The sequence below is a fragment of the Lepisma saccharinum genome, chromosome 1, assembly GCF_977018435.1.
Source record: "Lepisma saccharinum chromosome 1, izLepSacc3.1, whole genome shotgun sequence".
Taxonomy (NCBI): Eukaryota; Metazoa; Arthropoda; class Insecta; order Zygentoma; family Lepismatidae; genus Lepisma; species Lepisma saccharinum.
The window spans coordinates 153,542,254-153,567,687 of NC_139229.1; positions in this window are offsets into that span (position 1 = coordinate 153,542,254).

Sequence of the window (25,434 nt, forward strand, 5' to 3'; positions counted from 1 at the left end):
AAAAATAGTTTGTTTTGTAATTTACAAAAGAGACATCAAATTTTAAAAAAATACGAATCCCATGACACATAAAGCAAATGCCTTACACAGTGTTCGAACCTAGGAACTCTGCCACCATAAAACATAAGCTTAAGCATTTAAGCCGGCAAGTGTACTTCTAAAGCAGTAAGAAGTCCAACAAAATGTTATGGAATAACATCAAAATGATGTATAAATTTGAAGTTCAGAGTCGTCATACAACTCTAAAAATCATTATTCCTTCATTAAAGTTATCATTTTGACAGCAGAATCCAGTACTAAAGATATTTAGTCACTAGTACTAGGTCATTCAAATATGACCGGGACTGATTTTTTTCAAACAACCTACCACGCGCAGCAGTTGTACGTCCTTGGGAGAATTAAAGCCACAACCCCCATCCTCCCTCCCGCGCAGGTTAGAACTTATTCAGTCCTATCTGAGTGTTGCTAGAGTGAAGGTGCCACGGAGCGTGCAGCAACGCATTGTGATCAAATTTCTCGTTGGAGAAAACGTCCAGTCATCTGAAATTTTGCAGAGACTCAAACAACAGTATTCGGGAAGAGTGTCTCTCACGAACCTTGAGTGGTGTAAGTACTTCAGAGAGGGAAGAGAGGGAGAATTAATCCCAGCAGCCATCACGTGAGCGGAGGACCCGTTTGGTAGGAAAAGTGATGGCAACGTTTTCTTGGGACTGGCAGGGAGTTATCCATGTAGGCTTTCTTACAGATGCTAGAACAGTCACTGCAGCTTATTACTGAGAACTCCTGACAACAGAAGTGAAGGAAAAGATCCGATCCAAGCGGAAGAGAGGTGCAAAGCGGGTAACCTTCCTTCAAGACAATGCACGGCCTCATACAGCTTAAACAACTATGGCAACCCTCAGCAAATTGAAATGGGACCTTCTGCCACACCCGCCATACAGTCCCGATTTGGCCCCAACTGATTTCTACCTGTGACTTCGAAGGCATGCGGCATGCGGTTTGCGGATAACGACACCACGCCGTCATCGGGAGTGGATACGCAGCCAACTGAAAAACTTTTATGAAAAGGGCATTAATATGCTTCCAGAACGTTGGAAAAAATGTATGGACTCTGGAGGGGAGTTCTTTGAAGGGTGACATGTGCAAATAAGTATTTGATAATAAGGGATTTGGTAAAAAAAAAAAAAAAAAAAATTAAAAATTAAAAAATATTGTTACGTTTTTAGTGTATATTTTTATACTATACTTTTTGCCTTGGTCAGCATTTTAATGTTTTATTAATATGGAAACAAGGCTTAACAGTGTTACCAAAAAATATCAGACCTGGTCATATTTGAATGACCTAGTATTCGAAACATGTGTCAACAAGAAATACAAGTCTATTTCACTAACAACCGTAATAAAAATAAGTCACACATAAAATATCAAACTGTATACTTTGCACTCTGGTTATTATCATGAAACTTTTCCCTTCATTTTATCTTCGAGAATTGCGTTATTTCAGGAAAATATTCAAAGCAGCTACCATCCTTCACGCCTATGTTATGATGCGTGTACAGATGCCGGTGCGTGTTAAAAGAAAGGAATCTTTCCCTTTTTTATAAACCTGATTTCCAGCACGGGAGAAAACGACTTGGTGGATCCAGTTTCGCTGACCGAAACATGAGCTTCCGAGTTTATATGGAGGAAGAAGTTTCACTCGAGCAGGAAGCATTCTGCTCTGGTTTTGTTCCATCGGCGAATGAAGATGTGGGTCGACGAACTGCTCGGGGGAATCTCCACAGTGCAAGGATCTGCGTGTTGGACGAGCTGTTAACAATACTACGCAATTTGCTGCGGCAATTAGACGATTCCGAGCTTGTTTTTCTTCATTCTTGCTCAGTTTATCTCTTTCAATCCTTCAGCAATGATAAACATTGTCAAAATGTCTCAATGTCAATGCACCGATTTTGGCGGTCACTTCTGGCACAGGTTGTCCAGATGGTACTCAGAAATTTCCATCGAGTCGCGACCGTAGCGACACCAATATTAACGGTCCATTTACGAATTGAACCAAGATGATTTTTCCATTTTTTCTTTGCCTCTATCTATCTGGAACGCCATATTATTGAATATTGATGGTTTAATGCCAAGCCAACTGCGGTCATACCAAGTGAACCGAACAGAATGTAAGAGATAACCATAGTTTGGAACCTTGTTTTTTACTTTAGTTTTAGTTGACTGGAAAGTTCGGTTATTGCGTAGTAATGTTAGACGTTATAGGGGAAGGCGATCGACATTAGGTTAAATGGCACTAGTATTACCAACTTTTCCGAGATATAAGTGGAAAGTTAATAAAAGAATTGATCATGCTAATTAAAAAAAATAAACATTTTTACAGACAATTTCTTTTTAAATACATGCTTGCACCTCTCTCTATATATATACATATTTAGCTGTTTCCTGGGCAACCTTCTCTGTCAGATTTGATGATCCACAGCATTAGCCTCTGTCCAAATTGAAATTAAAAAAATAACTATAAGCACAGAGTCTATTTCACAAAGTTAACAATAATTTCATTGATGTTTGAAATGTTTAACCTCATGAATAATAATTCTAGGTTTGGAAACTAGAGAATCGAAACTTCTGCATTATGTTGCATATACTTTAGTCTAGATTAGATTCACCGCGATGTGGCATACTACAATACATCATGAAGAAATAATGGGAGAACATTAATTTCTAATGTACAATGTCAAAAAGGAAACTGAATTCTCGATTTCAAAACATAATGAAAGTACAAGGTGTTTGAATGATAAGTAAAAAAAAAGTATAAATTTATTGTTATTGTACTTTTGTTATTTTATGTTGAATTTCTGTCTCTTTTAGCTAATCGCGAGGATGTTGATTAGACGAAATTGAAGAAGTAACACTCATAAAGAACGCCCATACCAGGCTTGGACTCGAACACGGGAACTTCGAATGTCAACCACTTAATGCGCTCTGCCGCTGAGCCGGTGATGAGAAACTTGTATCTCCAAGACTACGCTATATATTCACGCAGTTTTGGCTACTTTCAAGGTAAACCTGTTCACGCTGTTTAAGCGAATGGAGAATTTAAATGTACCCACTGATAGTGCGTACTCTACAGTTGTACTCTGGGACGATTGTGTGACGGCAGTAGCGAATTTACGGTGTCGTTTCGGGGATGTTTTTTTTATTTTCTGGTGCCAATAAGTACCTGTCTCTAACGCACACAATCCATTTTAGTTGTAGTATAAAGACCGGAAAAAATGGCCATTATCCACTGACGTTTAAAATTAAGTGATTGCTCAGGGGACTATGTCTAAAACTAGCAAGAACTTAGCGGACAACAACTAGAATAGACCATCCGATACTCCTGAGGGAAAATCGTTAATCCGCCACTGAAATGAAGGGACATCCTGTAAACCAATTCTATATTGCAACGTTTATTTTATACTCACATATAAATATGTATTAAACTTTGTTAGTTGTACATACACATACTTCATACATTTAAACAGAGTGGCAGCGATTGGGATCCAAAACTAGGGGGCAAGGTGCCAAAACTGGGGGGGGGGGACAGTTTACTTTCCCTTGGTAGATAAGATTTAGCATAGTGCAGGGACAAAAGTGTGGGAGGCAACCGCCCCCTCGCCCAGCCCCTAATCGCCGCCACTGTTTAAACATGTAGAGTAGCACTAAATTATTACATATGTAGCTGTTACATACTTAGAATTTCCTCTCGTTGTAATTCATAAGTAAATCTCGAAGCTGTAGCCACCTACGGAAGTTCAAACCATAGAGGTGGGACTGTTAGACTCGTTTGGAAGATCCGCCCAGCCAAGCCTTGAAAAATGAAAGTGTCGCATCTCGCAAGTAGCTCATTTTCTCTTTGGCGAAATTCAACGGTGATTTGCTCCTCGCTTACACCCAGTCATCACCGAACAGGAAGGACGTTTGGGCAGGTTTGAACTTACTGGAAAACAAGGATCGGGGCGTCCCGTGTCAACTTTTTTTCTTAACATGAAAAGTTGCGTTGTTGGATGTAAGAGTCATGCACCTGTTCAAGTAGTAGTAATATGCTTATCTTTCTTCAACACAAAGAATAGGTTTCCACATTGCTCTTGAAGATTGGCTCAGACCAGGAAATATTGTTCGAATGCTGTTTGAGAAAAAAAAATGAATTGCAAGGAATGGCATGGAATAATGTTTGTTTTTGTTATAGAATTTAATTTTGTGCGGAATGCAAATTATGGTACAAGTGTTGTGTACAAGTGTTAGTTCTATAGATTATAAGTCTAGATAGAACATTCACAGAGACCTTGAAAGAAACTACAAGGAAATTACTTGTTAATTTCTATCAGGCATACAAGGTTAAAACTATCAAAATGCAATTTAAACAAGAGCATTTTCTTTCTGAGCATTCGCTCAGAGGAACTGCAACTTGGGCACTTACGATATGTTTGAAAACAACTGCAGAGTATCTACGCGTGTTACAACTATTTATAAGTAAATTCAGATGCCCTCTTTCACTTAAAAGCATATTCAAGCCTGGAACCTTCACTAAAATATATACTAAAGTAAATTCTACCTTCAAGATTTTTTAAATAATTTTTTTCGGCCTAATTTTGAAGCGGCGAGTCCTCGAAATATTGTATCTTGCTTGTAAATAGAATATTAAAGAATAACACTGGATAGAATGAGAAACGTATGCTGTTCGAAAGAGAAAATGTTAATGGCAGTCTCGAATGGATGACATTAATCCTATCGTACAACATGTGCATTTTCATGCTTCTGCTCATGTAATCAACAAGAACATGGTTATTGTGCACTGATTCGAATCCCGCTTCAAACTGCTGTTCAGTCCAGTTAGTCTATTTACGCATAAAGTGGACATACCACATACTTAGCCTAGGTCTCCCCGATGGTGCAGTGGTAGCGTCGTCGCCTTGTAATCAAGGGGTCCCAGGTTGGATACCCGCTGGGGGCACATAGTGGTTCGGACCCAAGACTATTAGAAGGAAAGGCTGGGGTCAGACACGCCTCTTTTCGCGACTGCCGCGGGTGTGACGTCATGGGCGGACAAAACCCAGCTGAGTCTTTACCCCATACGGAAAGAAACGTGGAAAGGCTGATTTGTTTTGTTTTTTTCGCCCCTTTTTTCTGTATTTCTGGATTGTTGAGTTCAGGGTGCGAAATCCTGGAGGGGACGAGGGGGATTTCCCCCCACCAACAATCTTGGCCACAAAAAAACACCAAAAATTTCCCGGGAGAAAGAGTTTTTGTTATAACAATGAAAAGATAAGCAATTACTTTGAATTTCAAATATACTTAACTAAGAATAATATTGAAAACACACACAAATTAGTGTAGTTGTGAGTGTTGAATGCTTTCTGTCTAAAGAGATCATTAACAAATCTGCATCAATACGCACAGTAAAAGTAAAGCAAGAATGCAAAACAATAATAACTATGAAATCTAATTGATTTATATTAACATAGTGCACAAACTAAACAAAACTTACACCACATAGTAAAACCACTTCAACTATGTCATAATTTATTAACATCTCTAACCGATTAGTAATGGAATTAGTTAGCTGCTTTACACTATCTGATATGTATGAAAGTAACAAATTAATTTCTAATTAATAATCACAATAATTATTTTAAATGAGTAATTTATTTTTACTTTTAATAACATTACAAATATGTACATCGTATAATTCACACATATGTTTGTGTAGAGGAGGGTTGTAGGTTACTAACTTTCTCCCCCCCACCAGTTTTCAATGATTTCGCACCCTGGTGGCTTGTGAGGTGTTGCAGTTCACAATGCTTTCAGTGAGGTGTTGCGACGTGTCGTGTTCTCTGATGAAAAAATAAAAACAGCGGGCGACAATATATAACTGAACACATCGCATCTAACGAGACTTGTTAGTGGATTGCGATACCAGTAGTCCCATTACACAACATCAGGCTACCATACATATCAATTGGGTTACAATTATTAGAATAAAAAATAATAATATTGTAATTTTTTAATAAAGGCTCTCACGAGTATATTAAGATAAAAAAACTGCAAGCATACCCCTCCCAATTTAATATCCAGTCCCCCACCAAAATTCCTTTGTCAATTTTAGGTTCACTGTTGGTATTGAAGAGTTGAATCTCTACCTCCTCCAAATAATTTTATTCTCAATCGGCATACCAAAATTCCCACAACAGTCTAAGCGCAACAGTAATTAATACTCAAGACTTGGCTATCTCCCATCCTAGTGCTCAATTTCCTTACTATAGAGCTGGAAACTTCCCCAGCCAAGGGTAATTCCACATCAGAATTCACGATAAAAAGTTAAGATTTAATATGTAATAGCTGGCTGGATATTGTGCACCTCAAATAGTAGATACCGTGTTGCCGAGAGACGACACTGGTATGTCTCGTCGCGTGAAAATTCCATCTCTTCTCGTGTCTAGTCTCGTTAACAACACGAATAATACATAGTAACTGTTATAATTTCCTTGGAAATACACAACTTGCTATTTATATACGAGTGATTCTTAAATGACAACGTAGTTCAACTTCCGTCCTCCATTGTTCTATTATTTATTCAGTCAAATTTTCATCACAATCCCCCCCCCCCCCAAAGTTAAGTGGACTCAACCAGCTTTCACATACCGGCCTGTGGGCACCCCTGTTCGACATCCCACTGATTATATATATACGTATATAAAGTGAGCCTCGACTTTCTTCAGTTCTATGTCTGAAGTTTTCGTTCAGTCAAAAGTTGTTTAAAGTGTTTGTGACATAATACACACGGAACTTCCTCACATTCCTCCCTGTGTAGTTCAAAGATTCATAAGACTTAGAATTGTAATCTGAATAAGGAAAATTAATTAAGAAATAAATACCAATAGTCGAAGCAAAGTTACCAAATTTGAAGAAGTTAAGTGAAAACAGCTCCTCTCTCACTCCTAAAAGCGAGCAATAGATGAGATTGTTTTCTTTTACATATTCAACTTATACATAATTTTGGCCTTCTGCCTTTCTTTATTTAACAAATTATTTTACGCATTCAACATATATTTTTCTTTCTGCCCTAACAAAATGCATTACTAGGTGTATTAACCCCAATTTTACATGAAACTAATGTTTCACAGAGGAATGTGACGACATATAAACTACCGATGAAATGTGTGCGTAAATGGCTGTGTAATCCATCTGTAAGGACATACGTTATGTCGGATCATAAGTAAGTCTGTGTATTCACTCCCAATTACCTTTTGGGCATAATTACGGCTCTTTTTTGTTCATAATTACTGCTTTGATTCGGCTGCGAAACCGGAGCGTAGAGCGATCTGTCCGCGCGTGACGTCACGCCTGACGTCAAGGACCACGTGATCAGGTATGGCCCCAGCCTTCTCCTCTACTAGTCTTGGTTCGGACCCCACTTTAAACTGTAGATCCAGTCCCGATTAGCCTTACTGCGCATAAAGTGGACTTTAAAAAATCAATCAATCAATCACATACTTAGCCAATTTTTTAAAATTCTGTTTGATATACTTTTGCACTGAATGTATTTTTCTACGTTACTAAAGGTTTACTCCAGAAATATTCAAACTTTGGGGGAGGTCTTTGCATTTCTTACACAGGTCAGAACAGGCTGTTTCATCAGTCCCTACATCCCTATAATAAGAAAGAAAGAATGAAACTGAGTGAAACTGAAAATAATAAATATGATGATTTATTATAATACAACACCTTCTAAATATTAAAAAATAAAATTAATTACTGAAGACAACTAAACTCAAATATCTATAACATCAATGGAGGGAATATCATGGTCTTTAATCAGCTATGAATCCTACAAGAGATAAACAAGACAAATGAACAATATAAACAAATGCCTCAATAAATCCAGTGTTCGTATGGATACAATTTATTTTGTTTCATTCCTTCCTGCTTATTATCAAGGCGTATATGACTCGTCAGAGAAGACTGTACATTTTTCAATAATAAAAAAAAATGACAGTGGCAACCATAGTTATGAGCTGCGTTGTTGCATACACACAGCAAGTTGTAAAGTAATAATAATAATAATTTTAAAAATGGTGATCTTAGCGACGAAATGAGGCCTCAAAGAAGAAAAAACAGCATTAATAAATATTGTTTGGCTTGACGCCCTCTACGCAGTGGTGGCGATTAGGGGGCAAGGGGGGCAGTTGCCCCCCCACTTTTTGTCACTTTTGTCACCATACTATGCTAAACCTTATATACAAAGGAAAATAAACTGTCTTTCCTCCTTAGTTTTTGCACCTTGCCTCCCGGTTTTGGAACACAATCGCCGCCACTGCCTCTACGCAATGTAAAAGTGGGTCGGTGTTGTACAACCAAAAGCCCCTCTACCTACCTTCACACACACACACACACACATTATATATATATATATATATATATATATATATATATATATATATATATATATATATAATGTCTGTGTGTGTAATTTTTTATCTCATGTTGACAAACTCACATACGAGGGCCTACAGGGTGATTCAAAAGTCCATTAACACCCCCTGTAAAAAGTAAAAGAGGTAGGCTGGGTACGATTGATAGAAACAGGTTAGGCTTAGGAGGAACCACGTTGGTGTGTTCCAAGCGGATGTCCACCATATTAGCGGCCGCCATATTGAATTCAACTCAATTTTTTTAATATGGGAAGGGGGTGATGTGCATAGGCACCGATTTGTTAAGAGATTTGGAGGGGGGTTAAAGATAAGTAAAGCATAAATACTGATTTCTTTCTGTTTGCGGGAAGAGGGGTATTTTTTTTTCTTAAGGTGGAACCTAATACACTTGAATTAACCTTTGAAAAATAGTAATTGCAATAACTGTATTTGACAACAAAACGTATATATCAGGGTACATCGAACTTTATTAGCTGGATAAAAAATTCACTGCACTACTGTGATTATGTAATTATACAACATAATACTTTACATGTAACTTTTGACTGAGAATTTTTTATCATATTCCGTTTATAATACTTATTCTTACAATCCTTTATAGGAGTTTAATATCTTCCCACATATTTACATAAAAAAGGAAGACCGAGATAAAATTTTCATCTGGGTGAGCGATTTTTGACATTTCCGAAGGGAAACAAAGGAGCTTATTTTGTAATGGACTGGCTCATTCAAGAGCATGAAGACTGCAGTATTCCCATGCTTCTTCCTCTATTCTCGCACATATTCATTCATAATATGACATGCGTTTTCATTAATTCATTGTGAGTTTGAAAAAGGAAATACCGAAATAGTAAACGCACAAGCACAAGAAAGACACTCAAACAAATTTCAGAACAGAATCCTGCGTAATTTCCCACCTGTTGTGTGTGAAGTTCCTGTGTGAAAAAGTTATGTAATATGTTGGAAGATATGCATTATATGTTTAACCCCCATATAAGTTAGGATAAACAAGAACTGGATGGGCCCGGGCCCCTCTGCCCCTCCCTCCGGGTTTCGAAACCGGTGATGATGTGATATACATATATAACATTATTTTCTCATGAAATTGTAGCCTGATTTTTCCGGCTTTGTCCCCGCAAGAAGCTGATCCAGGGTCCACCCAGCATCAAATCAAATGGTACCCCTTGGGAAGGGGGGGGGGTGTAAATGCTGCTAAGGGGGGTGGTGTTGATCACATCACCTCCAAGATGTCCGGCATTGAAAGTATGTGGAGCTCTGCCCCACATATCCTAAATGTGCCTTCATGGCACGGTGGGTGCTACATGCACAGGGAACTTTAACTTTACCTGTGATATTGTATTTGTTTCTGTACCTCTGAGTAACTACGTTTATTTTTTATATGCGTATATACGAACCCTCTACTATGTCAATGGTTGAGGGCCCACCTAAAGGCTTACTTGTCTCCGGGCCGCCCCGCACTGCGCCGGCACTGCGTATCGTGTACCTGGATGTGGAAATGAAGCTCATCGCAAAGAATTCAATTTTCTGATAGATGTTGGCAACATTGTTCAACGTTACTTTCCCTCCTAAATCCTGGATGCATGCATTCTACATTATTCACAGCAACATACCGAAATGGGTTTATAGGATGTCTTGTATGTCACGGATGCTTTGTGTCTTTTTCCATAAAAGCGTTCCTAACGATATTTACAGCAGTTAAACACGGTAGTTAACGGAGCCATTGACACCGTTCGCTGCGTAGCTGAGCGTGAAGGGGCTTCTATCTGAAGATGTGCTTTATCGTACGCAATGATCGACCATTCCGGAAGAGAATTTTTATCTGGCTTCAAAGAAAGTGTAAAGATCGGATCCAGTTAATTGATAGCGTTTTTCACTGCGAATTTCACAAGGTGGATGAAATCAAAGTCCCGCGTCGTGATCTACAAATGCCTTATTCTGTATTTTGTATTTCTTATCCTTGCTTTCTTTCGTCGTTTTGACTCTCTCTACAGTACTAGAACTATTATTTTAGTAATCACGACTCGTATTTAAATTGCACTTGACAATATTATTGCTGCTGACTGCAACAAGTAAACATTATGAGTTGAGATGTACATGGATTTTTTTCGCGGCCTTTTTTATTAAAACACACACTTACCTAATTGCCCACTTTTCTAATTTTCATAAAATGACAGAAAAATGATAGTATTACTCGCCCAATCAATCTTCACAGTAACAATTACAATAAATACAATAATTATTATTATCTAAAACTTTAAACTTCTCCAAAATAAACATCTAAATACCTTATCATGCCGAAGGCGGGACCCTTGGCGTCATAACGCGATAGTCTAATCACTGCATAAAGGGGCCCGGTTAAAGAAGCTGGAAGTAGCTTCTAAAAAGCTAATTGCACCAGAGACCTTCAGTGGATCTGAAATCTCCGCTGACACGGGATTCTAACAGAAATCCACAGGAAGCGTTGAAATAACGCAACGTCAGCTGTAAGCAAGAAAAGACAGTTAAACTACAAAACGGAACTCGCCAACGGCTTTAACGATCAGAAATTCGAATCCACCATAAATAGTTCAGGAAACCATTTCTCACCCCCAGTTGTACTCATAGATTTATCGCATGAACAGTTCTTGTCTCCCCGTTATGGGCTGATTATCGATTGATACGTAAAGAAATACCGCGGGGAGCGGTGCGCTATTGAAGTTTCATTTCAGGGACCGTGTCTTCACATGTAGATCTACAGGTAAACGAACATTCCTTTATCTCCTTTTCTATTGTTCTCACCCCCCTTTCCCCTGCCTGTCACTTTTATGCACAGAAATGTGACTGCAGTATTTAAGCAAACCTCAGTTTACAATAATTCATTTTCATTCTGTTTTCATTTTAGCTAATCTGCATGTATAATAATTTCCCGAATTTTTAAGGCAAACAATTCGTAACGCAGGATTGGCGTCAATCTTTTTTTCCTTATTTGGTGATATTCCAAGCACTTCAGATTGTAAATAGCGCTTGTAAAAAAATGAACGGCAAATTTAAAATTTGCCACGTCAAAGTGGCAAATAACTAACTAACTAACTCTCTAGCCTTCTTAAACCCGAAGGTTCATGGCTGCAGCAACACAGGCCTTCCATCTTTCCCTATCTTGAGCAAGATCTATATACTCTTTTCCATCCCTACCGATTTCCCTTAGGTCCATCTCAACGTTGTCCCTCCATCTTCGTCTTGGCCTTCCTACAGGTCTCTTACCATCAGGTTTCCCAACAAGAATCCTGTAAACTCCTCTTTCCTCTCCCATTCGTGCCACATGGCCTGCCCACCTAAGTCTTCTTGATTTAATTATTCTAATAATATCTGGACATGAATACAAATTATGTAGTTCTAAATTATGTAACCTTCTCCACTCACCTGTCTCCTCATCCCTTTTAGGTCCAAAGATTTTCCTAAGGATCTTATTTTCAAATACTCTCAATTTATGTTCCTCTTTCAATGTAAGGGACCAAGTTTCACATCCATATAATACTACAGGCAAAATTACGGTTTTGTATATTTTAACTTTTAGTTTCTTAGATATTAAACGATAAGACAAAAGTTTATGAAGAGAGAAGTAACATGCATTTCCTGAATTAAGCCTACTTTTTATTTCCTCTTTAATGTAATTTTCATTTGTTAATATTACTCCTAAGTATTTGAATTTGGAAACTGGTTCAAACGAGTTGTTATCAATAATTAGATTTTGATTATTACCTAACACTTGGTTTCGGCCTGTAAGCATATATTTAGTTTTCTCTTTGTTAACTTCCAAACCTATCTCTTTAGCAGTTTTGAAAAATATTTTAGCATTATTCTTAATTGTATTCACATCATCCCCCAGTAAGTCTACATCATCTGCATATGCTAACAACTGAGTCACACCATTTAATTTTAGTCCTTCTTTAGTTTCTTTTACCTTCCTAACATCATATTCTAAGGCAAAATTAAAGAGCAATGGAGATAATGCATCTCCTTGTTTTAACCCATCATGAATTGTAAATTTGTCAGACATATTAATACCCACACGAATTTTACTTTCTGTTTCACTGGTGCATATTTTTATCATACTAACAAGCTTCTTAGGTATTCCAAACTCTACTAATATATTATATAATTTATCTCTTTTGACCGAATCATATGCTTTCTTGAAATCAATGAATAGCTGATGGACATTTTGATTATATTCCCATTTTCTTTCAAGTGTCTGTCTGATGTGAAAAATTTGATCTGTAGTTGATCTGTTACGTTTAAATCCACATTGATAATCACCTATAATTTCATTAGCATATGGTGTTAGTCTTGTTAAAAGAATGTTAGACAATATTTTGTATGTCGTTGAGAGTAGAGAAATTCCACGGTAATTATTGCAGTTCATTTTATTACCTTTTTTTAAACACAGGAACAATTATGGATTCTTTCCACTGTTGAGGGATTTCTTCTTTATTCCATATTAAACAAATTAATTTATGAATTTGACATATTAATGAATTTCCACCATATTTAATTAACTCAGCTGGTATTAAATCACTGCCAGGTGCTTTGTTATTCTTTAGCCTTTTAATAGCATCTTTAACTTCTGTCAAGTTAGGTTCTGGAACTAAAGGTTCTGCTGTGTGGACTTCATTTACTTCTGATTTATCTCCTACATGGACATTTAAAAGGTCATTAAAGTAGTTCTTCCATCTATTTAGAATATCGCTTGGGTCAGCTAGAAAATTACCGTCTTTATCTTTTATCAATTTTACTTTAGGTTGCCACCCCTTTCTAAATTCATTTACACCTTTATATAAATCTCTGATATTTGTATTTTTGCTGTTTGTTTCAATTTCGTTAATTTTGCTTTTGAAGTAATCTCTTTTTTTACTTCTAAACGTGCGGTTAACTTCTCGCTTTATTCTACTATAATTGTTTAGATTTGTATCATCGGAGTTATTTAACCACCTAAGTCTAGCCTGATCTCTTATTTCTATTAGATTATGACATTCAATATCAAACCATGGCTTTCTTTTGTTTATGGTATCCTATACATTCTTTAGCTGCTGATTCTATTGCATTACGTATGTGCTCCCAATTCTTATTTACGTCTGACTCATTTATATTTTCATCATCATTTAAATCCTGCAAAACATCAAATCTATTTGACAGTTTAATTTGGTAATCTTTCTTAATTCTTTCATCAGTAAACTTTCCTGTATCAAATTTTATAACTTTTAGATTTTGTTGCTTATGATTTATCACTGAGAGTCTTTCTCTTAACTTAGCAATTACTAAAGAGTGGTCACTGGCACAGTCAGCACCTCTATGTGTACGAACGTCAATTATACTAGTATGCCTTCTCTTATCAATGAGAATATGATCTATCTGATTATGAGTTTTACCATCTGGAGAAGACCAGGTATATTTATGGATATCTTTATGTTTAAAAGTGGTACTTTTCACAATTAAATTCTTTGAGGTTGCAAAAGTAATCAATCTTATACCATTATCATTACTTAATTCATGAAGACTTTCTTTACCAATTGTGGGTTTAAATGTCTCTTCTTTGCCAATCTGTGCATTACAGTCACCTAACAGAATTTTCATATCATACTGAGAAAATTTATCAAAGACCTGTTCTAACTCTGTATAAAAATCATCTTTAGTATTATCATCTTTATCTTCCGTTGGTGCATGTATGTTTATTAAAATAATTTTACACCACCTACCCTGTAAAACTGCATATGATATCCTATCATTAATAAATTCTACTGTTTTAAGAGCCGAGATAATTCTATTATTTATGAAAAAGCCTGTTCCAAAATTATGATTTTCAGTACCACCATAGAAAAAAGTATAATTTTTAGTTTTACAATTCCCTTCTCCTGGCCACCTAACTTCCTGGACAGCTACTACATCTAATTTATACTTAACTATCTCATTAACTGTACACTGAAATGCCCCAGGCCGGTAAAGGCTCAGAACATTCCAGGTGCCTAATTTAATATCCTTATTCTTAATGTAGATCTTATCCTTAGTCCAGGAACCTCCCAAAGTAGTCCCCACCCGGGGATCCGAACGGGGGACTATTTTACCTCCGGAATATTTTACCTTGGGAACATCCCTGGCCTTATATTGCTGTTTCTTGACATTCTTTTTTACAGTGCAGAGTTGTCAGACGCCTAACCCTCAATATGAATGGAGGAACTACTACACAAGATAAACACAAACACACAAAGTGACAAATTGTCTTCTCAATAATTTTTCAAAACTCCTTTTCGGAAGGAAACATGGAAATCAATATCAGTTTTTTAATATTGCGTTTTACTGTCATTGACGACAGTATTTACCTATGTCTCAAACTTAGATATGAAATGAGAATCCTACAAAAATATATCAGAAGGAACACACGAAAACAACAAATTACACAAGGTTATTTCACTTTTTAATGGGGGGTGTACTGTGTTTTCTTCCGCGGCCTTCCCTCTCCCTGGCGTCAAACTTTACAACTTCATCCATTTCCAAAAAGGGACTTCAGAAACAGGCCTTCAAGGCAAGCGGTGTGCAGGTCAAAGGACCTTGGGTCGGCATATTGCCCCCGCAGATGAAATGGAAGTAAAGATCTGGAGATATGAGAACTTTATTTTCATTGCCTCTCAAACCCTCCCAGAGAAGGAACGTTTCCAGATTTTGCCAGATATTACAACTACGCCGCCGAAGTGTCAACAAATTTCAAGTCATTCTTTTTTGACACAGTGGTGCGTGCGGGTGTGTAGAATCGTGATTATAGGAATGTCTAGGGAATGCGACAAATTTCGTAAATTTGAATCTGGATTCCAAAAGGCTAAAAAAAAAGAGAGAAAAGGTACGCGTTTTTAAAAAGTCAGAAGGGTGCCTTCGAGAAAATCTTGCTGCCTGTAAATACAGTTTCCATTTCAAATTTCGCCACGATAGACGGAAATAATGTAGATAGACTTGACGTCAAGTTTTTTAGTGTTAGTGTTGATCATGATCTCTTTTCCGTATTTAGTGCATTTTCTGGCAGAAAAAAAATACATATCAACAACAAGGGCAAATTTACAATAGTACATGGCTGCGAACACACAGGATAACATTTCTTTTCTAGGGCTTGTATCGCTAAAACAAGGTCTCAATCAGCAGTCATTAAGAAAAGCTGGTTGCCAAATTTTAAATTTTATTAGTGCAAAAAGGTGATACTGCGAACGTGTGCTCGTGCTTCAATAAGTAATAAATAATTATACAATTCTAATAACCAGGTTAGCGCCTGAGTAGAATTTTACGAGAAACGGATGTTATTGATATTTTAACATTACATAACACAAAGGCCTCGCGGATATAGTTCGCACAGGGCATCGCGTTCCCTATATAACGACGGCCCTGGTCAAGGCACTAGTTATTAACAAACTAAGAGAAACTAAATAAACACGTTTTCCTTCGCACACTATTTATTGTTGCTTCACTCACTTCGTCAATCGTTTCCGGCTAAACTATAAAAGATAAGACACGGTGGTTAATATAGTCTAATCAAAACCATTTCTGAACGATTCTCTAAGTTTCCAGTAGATGAAAAATCTCTGACACATAAATAACGAAAAAAGTGTATTCCGCTAGTTTGCTGACATAAAGGACTTTTTAGTGACAATTATTTTGTCCTGTTGGGACAGGGAATTACCAGATCTTTCCAGCATGTGTTGTCACATATGTTACAAATGAAAACTGCTACACAAAAGTAAATATGCTTTAAAACTTCGAAAAATATTGCGATATTTAGTGTAGTTCTTAATTCTTAAACAGTGCTTAATAATTATTTCACCGTCTATAGGTAACTAAAGTTTAAAATCAGTTCATTTTTAAGTCTTGTATACTTCTACATTTGGGAATGGCATACGATGACCTTATACGAACAAGCTTCTCCCTAAAATTGTATTGTTTTTGCTTGTCTATTAATAGTACTGAGTGATAATATTCATGCTGTTTTGAAAATGTGAGAGACGTTGGTGGTTTGGGGGGGAGAGGCACAAGACACACCCTTAGGGCACAGAAAGGTAAACATAGCATGCGGAAATAGAGTACTTATGCAAAGTACAAAAACGAGTAGGGTTGTTGAATATTTGTAGCGAGCTACTTTCCTGTAGCTGGAGCTGCAGTAGAATTACATTTTTTCCCTAGTGGCTATACCGTTGATTGATTGATTTTTTGTATTTTACTTCGGTTTTCTGCAATTTTTAGCTAATCGCGAAGATGAGAATGAGTGATGATATGATGCAATTAATGAAGGGACACTCACAAAGAACGGCCTTAGTTGTAGCTGTACTCAAGCTACATTTTTTTTTAAAGCGTTCTGATTACTGAGTAATTGAACTAATATTTTCATTATCCGAATAGAACTCATGACGATTTGTAAACGGAAACATCTCAATATCAAATTTCAGAACTCAAGCTGGATTTTGCCGACCTTCGTGACGGAGTGGTTAGCTCAGAGCGCTAAGATGCCAGGGGTCCCTGATTCGAATCCCATTCATCAATTTCATCCTTAATCACTCATCCTCATCGTCCCGATTAGCCAAAAGTGACAAAAAAGCGAAGTAAAGTAAACAAAATCAATCAATCAATCAAGAAACTTTCATGCGAGCATCCATACAGATGCAGTCTTCACAGATTCGCAAAGTACCAGGTCTGTCTGCCGTTCTGACTTGGGGGCATAGTTCTAAATAACGAGGAGGCAAGTCTTGTGGATAGCATTGGGAGAGACATGCGAGGGAGTTGATTTACATCTAACTGGGATGCCTTTTTTCTTTTCGCTCTTAATGGTGTTTCGTCTCCCGTGCGTCATTCTTCACATGGGTGTGGTGCTTTCGGCAACATTCTTCTCGTGTTTTTTTCTTTCCATGTGAGATCCACGAAAGAAAGTTGAGGACGCTAAGTTTACTTCGCCCCACTTCGGAGTGAAAGGAAAAGGCTTTCTTCTTCGTCTTCTAAGCCCCCGAGAGCAGAAAAATCAAAAGAAGACAAGGAGGTGCGGCTTCAACTATCTTGGTGGGGAGATTCCGCTGCCAGCTTGCACTTATTGGGATTAGCCTGTGCCCTACGCATCCTACACCTGTGTAGGAAGGTTGATTGTTTTGGTATTAGCCCAGTACGGACTGTATGAACAATGTTCTTTTGTTCTTCCAACCTCACCAATGTAACTTGGGATTTTACACCTCGATAGAGGACAGGAGTAGGCTCAGATTTGTTGGAGGGTACGGCCCCGGGTCTCTCCTGGGGGGCGGGGATTGCATTGAACAGGGCTACAACACTAAAGAAAATGAGATATATATATATATGAAGTGTGGTAAAAATAGGAATTCACACACATAAATCCGGGCCTGGTTCAGCCACCATGAGATCATGAGTTCATAAACTGTACCAGTGGCGTAATTGGAATTTCATTTGGAGGTTATTGGGAAGAGGCGGTGAAAATATATGTGCATCTTAAGTCTGCAAATTTCACGATTACATTGCAAATAGAATCTTGTATAATGAGACTTTTAAAATCAATAAGTGATGATACCATAATGTTTGGTGTATTTTGGAACCAACCAACTTTAGCAGAGGGACAACATACTTTCTACCTCAACCAATTTCATAAGATGCACTTTATCCCTATCTTGTCCCGCAAATTTTATTTGAATTCGCCGCCACTGGATGATACCATATTTTGGGTGATTTTGAGGGGGCTCAAGTCCGATAGCCATCCTATTAAGAACGCCACTGAACTACACGTAAGTGCACAATGCCTGGTCTTTAAATAGCGAAGTTATCCTCTTTCAGATGCAAGAAAGTATCGAACGCCTACTCCACCAATGTTCTTGTGGGAATATGATCAAGGTTTCCGTTGCATGTCCTGTCTGCAGTTGTTAACCTCTAGCCTTGAAGTCCATAAAAACTGGATCAACTTTCACTAGGAAGATGACGCCATCATTTATCTAGCTCGCTGCTTCCATACTCTCTCAAGTGCTATGTGGATTTTTATTTAAAACAGGTTTGTTCGGTGGTACAAGCGACGCAAGCGTCTCTCTTGCAACAACAGAATCAAGTGATTATGTTGGGCTTAAGAAACGGACAGTCCAGTAGTGATTCCCAGCCCCAATTATACGTATATATATTCGAATTCTGGCCGGGTATGTATGTTCTTTTTGAGTGTCACTTCATCAATTTCATCATAACATCCCTCATCCTCATCCTCATCTTCGCGCTTAGGCAAAAGTGGAAGAAAAGAGAAGTAAAATAAATTAAATCAAATGATCGTGCATCCATGTAGTTTCACACACATATACGCCTCCCCCCCCCCCCACACACACTTCTTTCGTTAAAATAAAATGTTAGTTTTATTCTCACCTATAATAAGGTGCCGGTACGGCTACCGCTTCGAACCGCCAGAAAGAAAAGCACTGTGTGCGTGCGTGTGTGTTTATATACAGTACACTTACGCCAGCGTTTGACAAGCGCATAGGTATTGCAGGAAGAGAATTAAATTAAACTATTTTTTACGTTGAAATTTTACAATATTTTTTACTTTGAAAGGGAATGCAATTTTTATACTAAAGAAATTAAAGACATTCATGGAATTTCACCACTAAAGATAGAAGTTGGGTGGATAGCCACTCATGCACCGCCGACCGAATCTCGTCGTCGTCCCGGTATTGCCTTCCACTCGACGCATCCTTCAGTAGACCGAAGACAAGGAAATCCGACGGCGTGAGGTCGGGTGAGTACGGAGGGTATGGAATACACTCAAATAACAGCTCTCAAGAACTTGAGTCATTGCTTCAGTAAGTTGTTCGTTTGATATTTAAATTGTAAACGCTTGCTTAGAACAGGAATTAGACCTAAAGTTTAAAGTAGCATTCGAACCACTAAAATGTATTTCCATGAGAATCGAACGTTGGTTCCATTGATTACGAGAAGACAGGGAGGCTCCGAACGATTCTTGTAAACGGTCTTTCAGTGGCTATCATAAATAACCAATAGACCACGGTTCTCTAAGCCTATGGTCACATATGGATCCGATTTTGACCGAACTTTTACCCTGGAGTACACGACCGAAAATGCAGTGTAAATACGTGTGGGCTGTCATATTGGCGCCGAGCTACACTGGCGTGCACGACCCGACCACCGAATGAAACAAAAAAAAAATCGCCGAATTACGCCAGAAATGTAGTGCCATGATCTCTCGGTACTTGATTTCTTCCATTGTTTTGGTGAACAAAGTGAACATCGAAACTTTTATTGATCTAGGAATCATTACTGCCTGCACGTATCTTACGCACATAATGGTGAATGGGAACCATTTCAAAATTGAGTCTGCATGAAATTAAGAGAAAATTCCGTCGGATGAGTCCTAGACTGGGTATTGGATGTATTCGTGATTGCCACCCTCACCGATTCATCTTTCATACATCATAACCGTCGCGTTTAACATGAAGTTTAAGATAAGTGATGTTGTTCAACAGCCTGGGAACATGAAACTCACTTCCAAAATCTCGTTAAGCTGATCCTTTCGCCTTCTCCAATAATACTTGAAATTAAAGTTTTCCAACAGTAACATTTCGTCGGCCCTTTCTATGCATCCTGGACATCAAACTCTTACCAGAACATTGATGGTTTCCTGATGCAATGTAACCGACTACGTCGTAAGAACGTCCGTCAGTCGAACACAGCAGAGTAAAAGTTCGACCGAAATCGGATTCAATTACCAATGTGACTAGGGTAACGAACTGCTGCTCCACGAGCAGTGCTGGAACTAATGAACGATACAATGTATTTCGTCGATTTCCTGCCAACGTAACCGCTATGGACAAACTCGTCTAGAACCCACCTATAACCATTTAACTTCCATTTCCAGGAAATACTGAGGGCTTTGTACTGAACGTAAGTTAGAGACAACAATCCACTGACCAACTATCACGACGCGAGGAATTGCCTCACAAATGGAAACTGCAGAATACATGAAGCATTCATAATTAGTTTATAAAGGAAAACAAACTTGTAGAAAGAGACAAGATTCGCTTTCTTCCAAGAAGCAACTCCTTTCCTTTCTTGAAGCGCGTTCGGTTTAGTTGGAAACCAAAGAACTGTTCCGCTTAGTCTTCTACAATATGTATGAATTTGTCCAACACTTTCACTTCCTCTTTTCTCCCAATAGAAAATTTTAGAAAAGTGTATCTGCGGTTACGGTACCAGAAGGTCAACCGCAACATGGTTCGGAGACACTAATCAGTTGGTGTTTCTGACTGACAAACGTACTATCAAATGCATTTACGAGATCCTAAGATTTAGTTGAGTGGCGAATACAAGCAATGTAAGCACTGCTTCCACTGTTAAAATATTATTAACGTTTTTAATGTTTTAGCCCTATTTAGTTTCCATTCCATTTCGCGAAAATTTATTCTCGCAAACTTCCTCAGCAACTCGGTGCCAAGCACCAGCCGCTCTGCTTTCGGTCGCTATATAAAAAATTTAACACACCCGACACATCACGTGGCAAAGAATGAAATCCGGGTGAAAATACGTTCCACAACGCTTCTGGAAAAAAGCTTAGCCTTCTAGAGCTTTTGAGCTGCTCGAAAGTAGTCGAGCTCAGCCGAAAACAGACGGACAAACTGCCAGCAGAAACCGAATTATCATTATGGCCTATTAATCATTTTACAATTGAAACCTGTCAAACATTGTTCTAAATTTAAAACAGACTAACTAACTAACTAACTCTCTAGCCTTCTTAAACCCGAAGGTTCATGGCTGCAGCAACACAGGCCTTCCATCTGTCCCCATCTTGAGCAAGATCTATATACTCTTTTCCATCCCTACCGATTTCCTTTAGGTACATCTCAACGTTGTCCCTCCATCTTCGTCTTGGCCTTCCTACAGGTCTCTTACCATCAGGTTTCCCAACAAGAATCCTGTAAACTCCTCTTTCCTCTCCCATTCGTGCCACATGGCCTGCCCACCTAAGTCTTCTTCATTTAATCATTCTAATAATATCTGGACATGAATACAAATTATGTAGTTCTAAATTATGTAACCTTCTCAACTCACCTGACTCCTCATCCCTTTTAGGTCCAAATATTTTCCTAAGGATCTTATTTTCAAATACTCTCAATTTATGTTCCTCTTTCGATATAAGGGACCAAGTTTTACACCCATATAATACTACAGGCAAAATTACGGTTTTGTATATTTTAACTTTTAGTTTCTTAGATATTAAACGAGAAGACAAAAGTTTATGAAGAGAGAAGTAACATGCATTTCCTGAATTAAGCCTACTTTCTATTTCCTCTTTAATATAATTTTCATTTGTTAATATTACTCCTAAGTATTTGAATTTGGAAACTGGTTCAAACGATTATCAATAATTAGATTTTGATTATTCCCTAACACTTGGTTTCGACCTGTAAGCATATATTTAGTTTTCTCTTTGATAACTTCCAAACCTATCTCTTTAGCAGTTTTGAAAAATATTTTAGCATTATTCTTAATTTCAAATTACTTGAAATTTTAAATTGTAAACATTTAGGAGTTGGTCTAGCTCAATTTACGCCACCAGTGCTGACAACTATCAACACGCAAACGAAACAAACTGAAAACGCGGGGTCTAGGTTTCAATAAATAGTGGTTCGGATCCCGTTTTAAACTATAAGTCCAGTCCCGTTTAGCCTATTTGTCCACAAAATGGACTTAAAACAAAAATTCAAATAAATAATAAAGAAAACCAGAAGTTCCAATGTTTTGTACGTAGCTTTATCTGTTTGGTCACTGTCACTGTTAATCGTATTGGAAAACAGGCTGCGAAATCATTGAAGATTGGTGGGGGGAAGGAAGATCTTAATCTACACACACACACACACACATACATATACAAATAAATAAATATTTATGCATACATTACATATTTATAATAATAAATATACAAGTAATTTATATATAAAATACATTATTATTAATATAATTATTATTAAGTATATAAGTATACAGGGTGGCGCACGAAATGATACTCCCATTTGTTTTTAGTGTAAAAACTTTAGTAAGCAACATTTTTTAAAAAAACATACATTGCAGTGAACATAGCAATGTGGAAAAATGTTTCAATGCAAAACATGCTCAATATGACCACCATTGCACTGCACAACTGTAGTCAAACGAACAGTTAGGTTATTGATCACCCTCCGACACATGTCTTCTGTAATTTCAGTGAAAGCTTGCGTAATTAATGTTCTCAAATCCATGAGATTTTCTGGATGTTTTGGAAAAATCCTTTCCTTCGGGAATCCCCACAGGAAATAGTCACAGGGATTAAGGTCTGGACTATTGGGAGGCCAATACTGACCACCATTAAACCTGGAAACCTGTTTGAAATGACGCGGAAGTTGAAGATCTCGTGCAAGAAATGCAAGACCACATTGGCAGATTCGGTCTTGCACCATCCTGCATAAACCATTGTGTGTTACATGGCAAATCCTTCACAAGAAGCTGAGGAATAAATTGATTACGAAGAATGTCCAGGTAACGCTCACTGTTAACATTTTCATCGAAAAAGAATGGTCCAATGAGTCCATGCGTTGAAATAGCGGCCCACACTGTAATCCTTGGAGAATGGCTTGCCTTTTGATGGAGCACTTGCGAATTGTCGGTAGCCCAAAATCGCATATTTTGTCTATTCACCACTCCGTCCAAGTGAAAGTGAGCCTCATCCGAAAACCACGTATTGTTGATAACATCCATATGTCCCTCAGCCCATTCAGCGAATACCAGTCTCCGGTGAATCTTTTCTGGTGTCAGTTTCTGCAGAACTGTTATTTTATAGGGGTACAGGTGAAGATCACTTTTGAGAATTCTTTGCAGAGAGCGTCTCGATATACCCAGTTGGGTAGCTGCTTTTCTACAGGACTTACTGGGGCTTCTTTGCATAGCGACCCGTACACTTTCGATGTTTTCCGGCGTACGGACACTATTCACTCGCGGCCGTTTCGGTTCCAGTAATGTCCCTTGAACCCGCAATTGTTCATGGAGTTTGTGAATTGTTCTCTTGCTTGGAGCCCAACGTGTGTTGAATTGGGTGCGGAAACGTCTCTGTGCACCAACAATGCTTTTGGTTTCCGCGAACAGCAACACTATTGCTGCACGATGTTCTGGAGTGAGCCTTTCTTTGTCAGCCATGCCGCTACACCAGGGGCGGCGCCAGAAATTTTTCACCGGGTGGGCAGAAGCTGTATATTTATAGATTAGGGTGGGCAGGTATAAATGTAAGGTCATATACATATATGTATGACATACATGTATATGTATCCCCTCCCCTCTTACACTCCCGATTTCCCTTTTCTTTCTTACTCTTTAATGCCTTGTTATATCTTTCTCAGCTTGTTAACTCTTTCTCCGTTTCACCTTCTCTCGTTCCATTCTTTAAATGTTTCTCTTAACTGGCACACACACACGCGTATGTGTGTTTGGTGTCTTTCATCTTTCTTTTCTAATATATTCTCGCATCTTGTACCACTTCTTTATCTCCGATGGATACAATTATTTCAAGGAAGTGTTTGTGTGTGCGCAGCCATACGTTCTAATCATATTCTTTCATTCACGTCAATGTAGTGAAATAAATGTGAATCGGTTGCATCACATTTTGTCCTTCAAGTGTAAAAAATACATGGCACATACTCAATTTTATATAGTTATCCGGCCACAGTGATGGAAAATGTGATTGTAGACAATGGTGAAGAATTAAATTTCTTTCTCGTAATTTAAATGCATGTTCCTGATCATTTAATTTTCATCATATTAGTTTTTGACTGAAACTTGGGGGTTAATGATCACTTTTCTTGGCTTACAAGGTTATTGCAACTGACAAATGTCTGAATGTATGTTTGCAGTAACGGCGATCGTGTGCCAAAACTTGGGGGCAAGGACAGTTTACTTTTTTGGTAGAAAAGTCTTAGCATTAAGAGGCCATAGTGTGGATGCAACGAGTGGCATAATGTGGCCGGGGGGGGGGGGGGGGCTTTCCCGCCTTGTTCCTCCTAATTGCCGCCACTTGATATTTGGATTAAAATTAATGTCTTATTGGGAATGTGCACACACACTCGAAAAATAATCTTTCTTCATTCTGCATAAAGTATCCCAAGGCTTATGAAAGGCTATTTTGACAAGACATCGCCCAAAAGTAATAATCAAGTAACAATGAAAAATCTGTTAAGAATTGAAGAGATTATTTCCTTGCTAAGTTGCTATTCGTTTTCTGAAGTTAGTCTTCGTTACTCATGCGGGAGAAGTGATGCACGTGTGGTTAGATAAACACATACACTGAGGTAACAAATAGTTTACGTTTTGTAGAATGTGATTTTGGACACAAGGAATTCATCGAAATTGATTACTATAACCGGTAATTCATCTCTTTTTCACAGATAATTTGGGTTGTATTGCGCGACCTTTTCGAAAGCGCTCAAATGTCAACCTCTATCCTGCCAAGCATACCCTGGAAATCTTGCAGGTGAACAATCTCTGGCGCCTGGAACCACAGTCAAAATAATAATTTGTGGTGGGTTGTATTTTCAGTGTCTGGGTGCATTTGTTTTCGTCCTTCGTCACTTTCACCTAATCACCATTGAACCTCATCGTCGCCATTAGGCAAATTAGCAGAAAAGTGACTTCACATAGAACAAATCAGTCGAATCGGCAACAACTTACTCTTTCAAAAGTGGAGTTTCATTAGTTCATATCCTTCGAAAGTTGAGGTGGTAGTTTCAATTTCATATTGTTTCATTCTTGGATCAAGGCAGCTAACTCAGTGAACAATAACGTTGTTTTCCGAAAGTCTCAAATATTTGTCTCTGGCAATACACCCTCTTAAATGTGGTGATAAAATGACACGTTTCCTGTACGTTCTTTC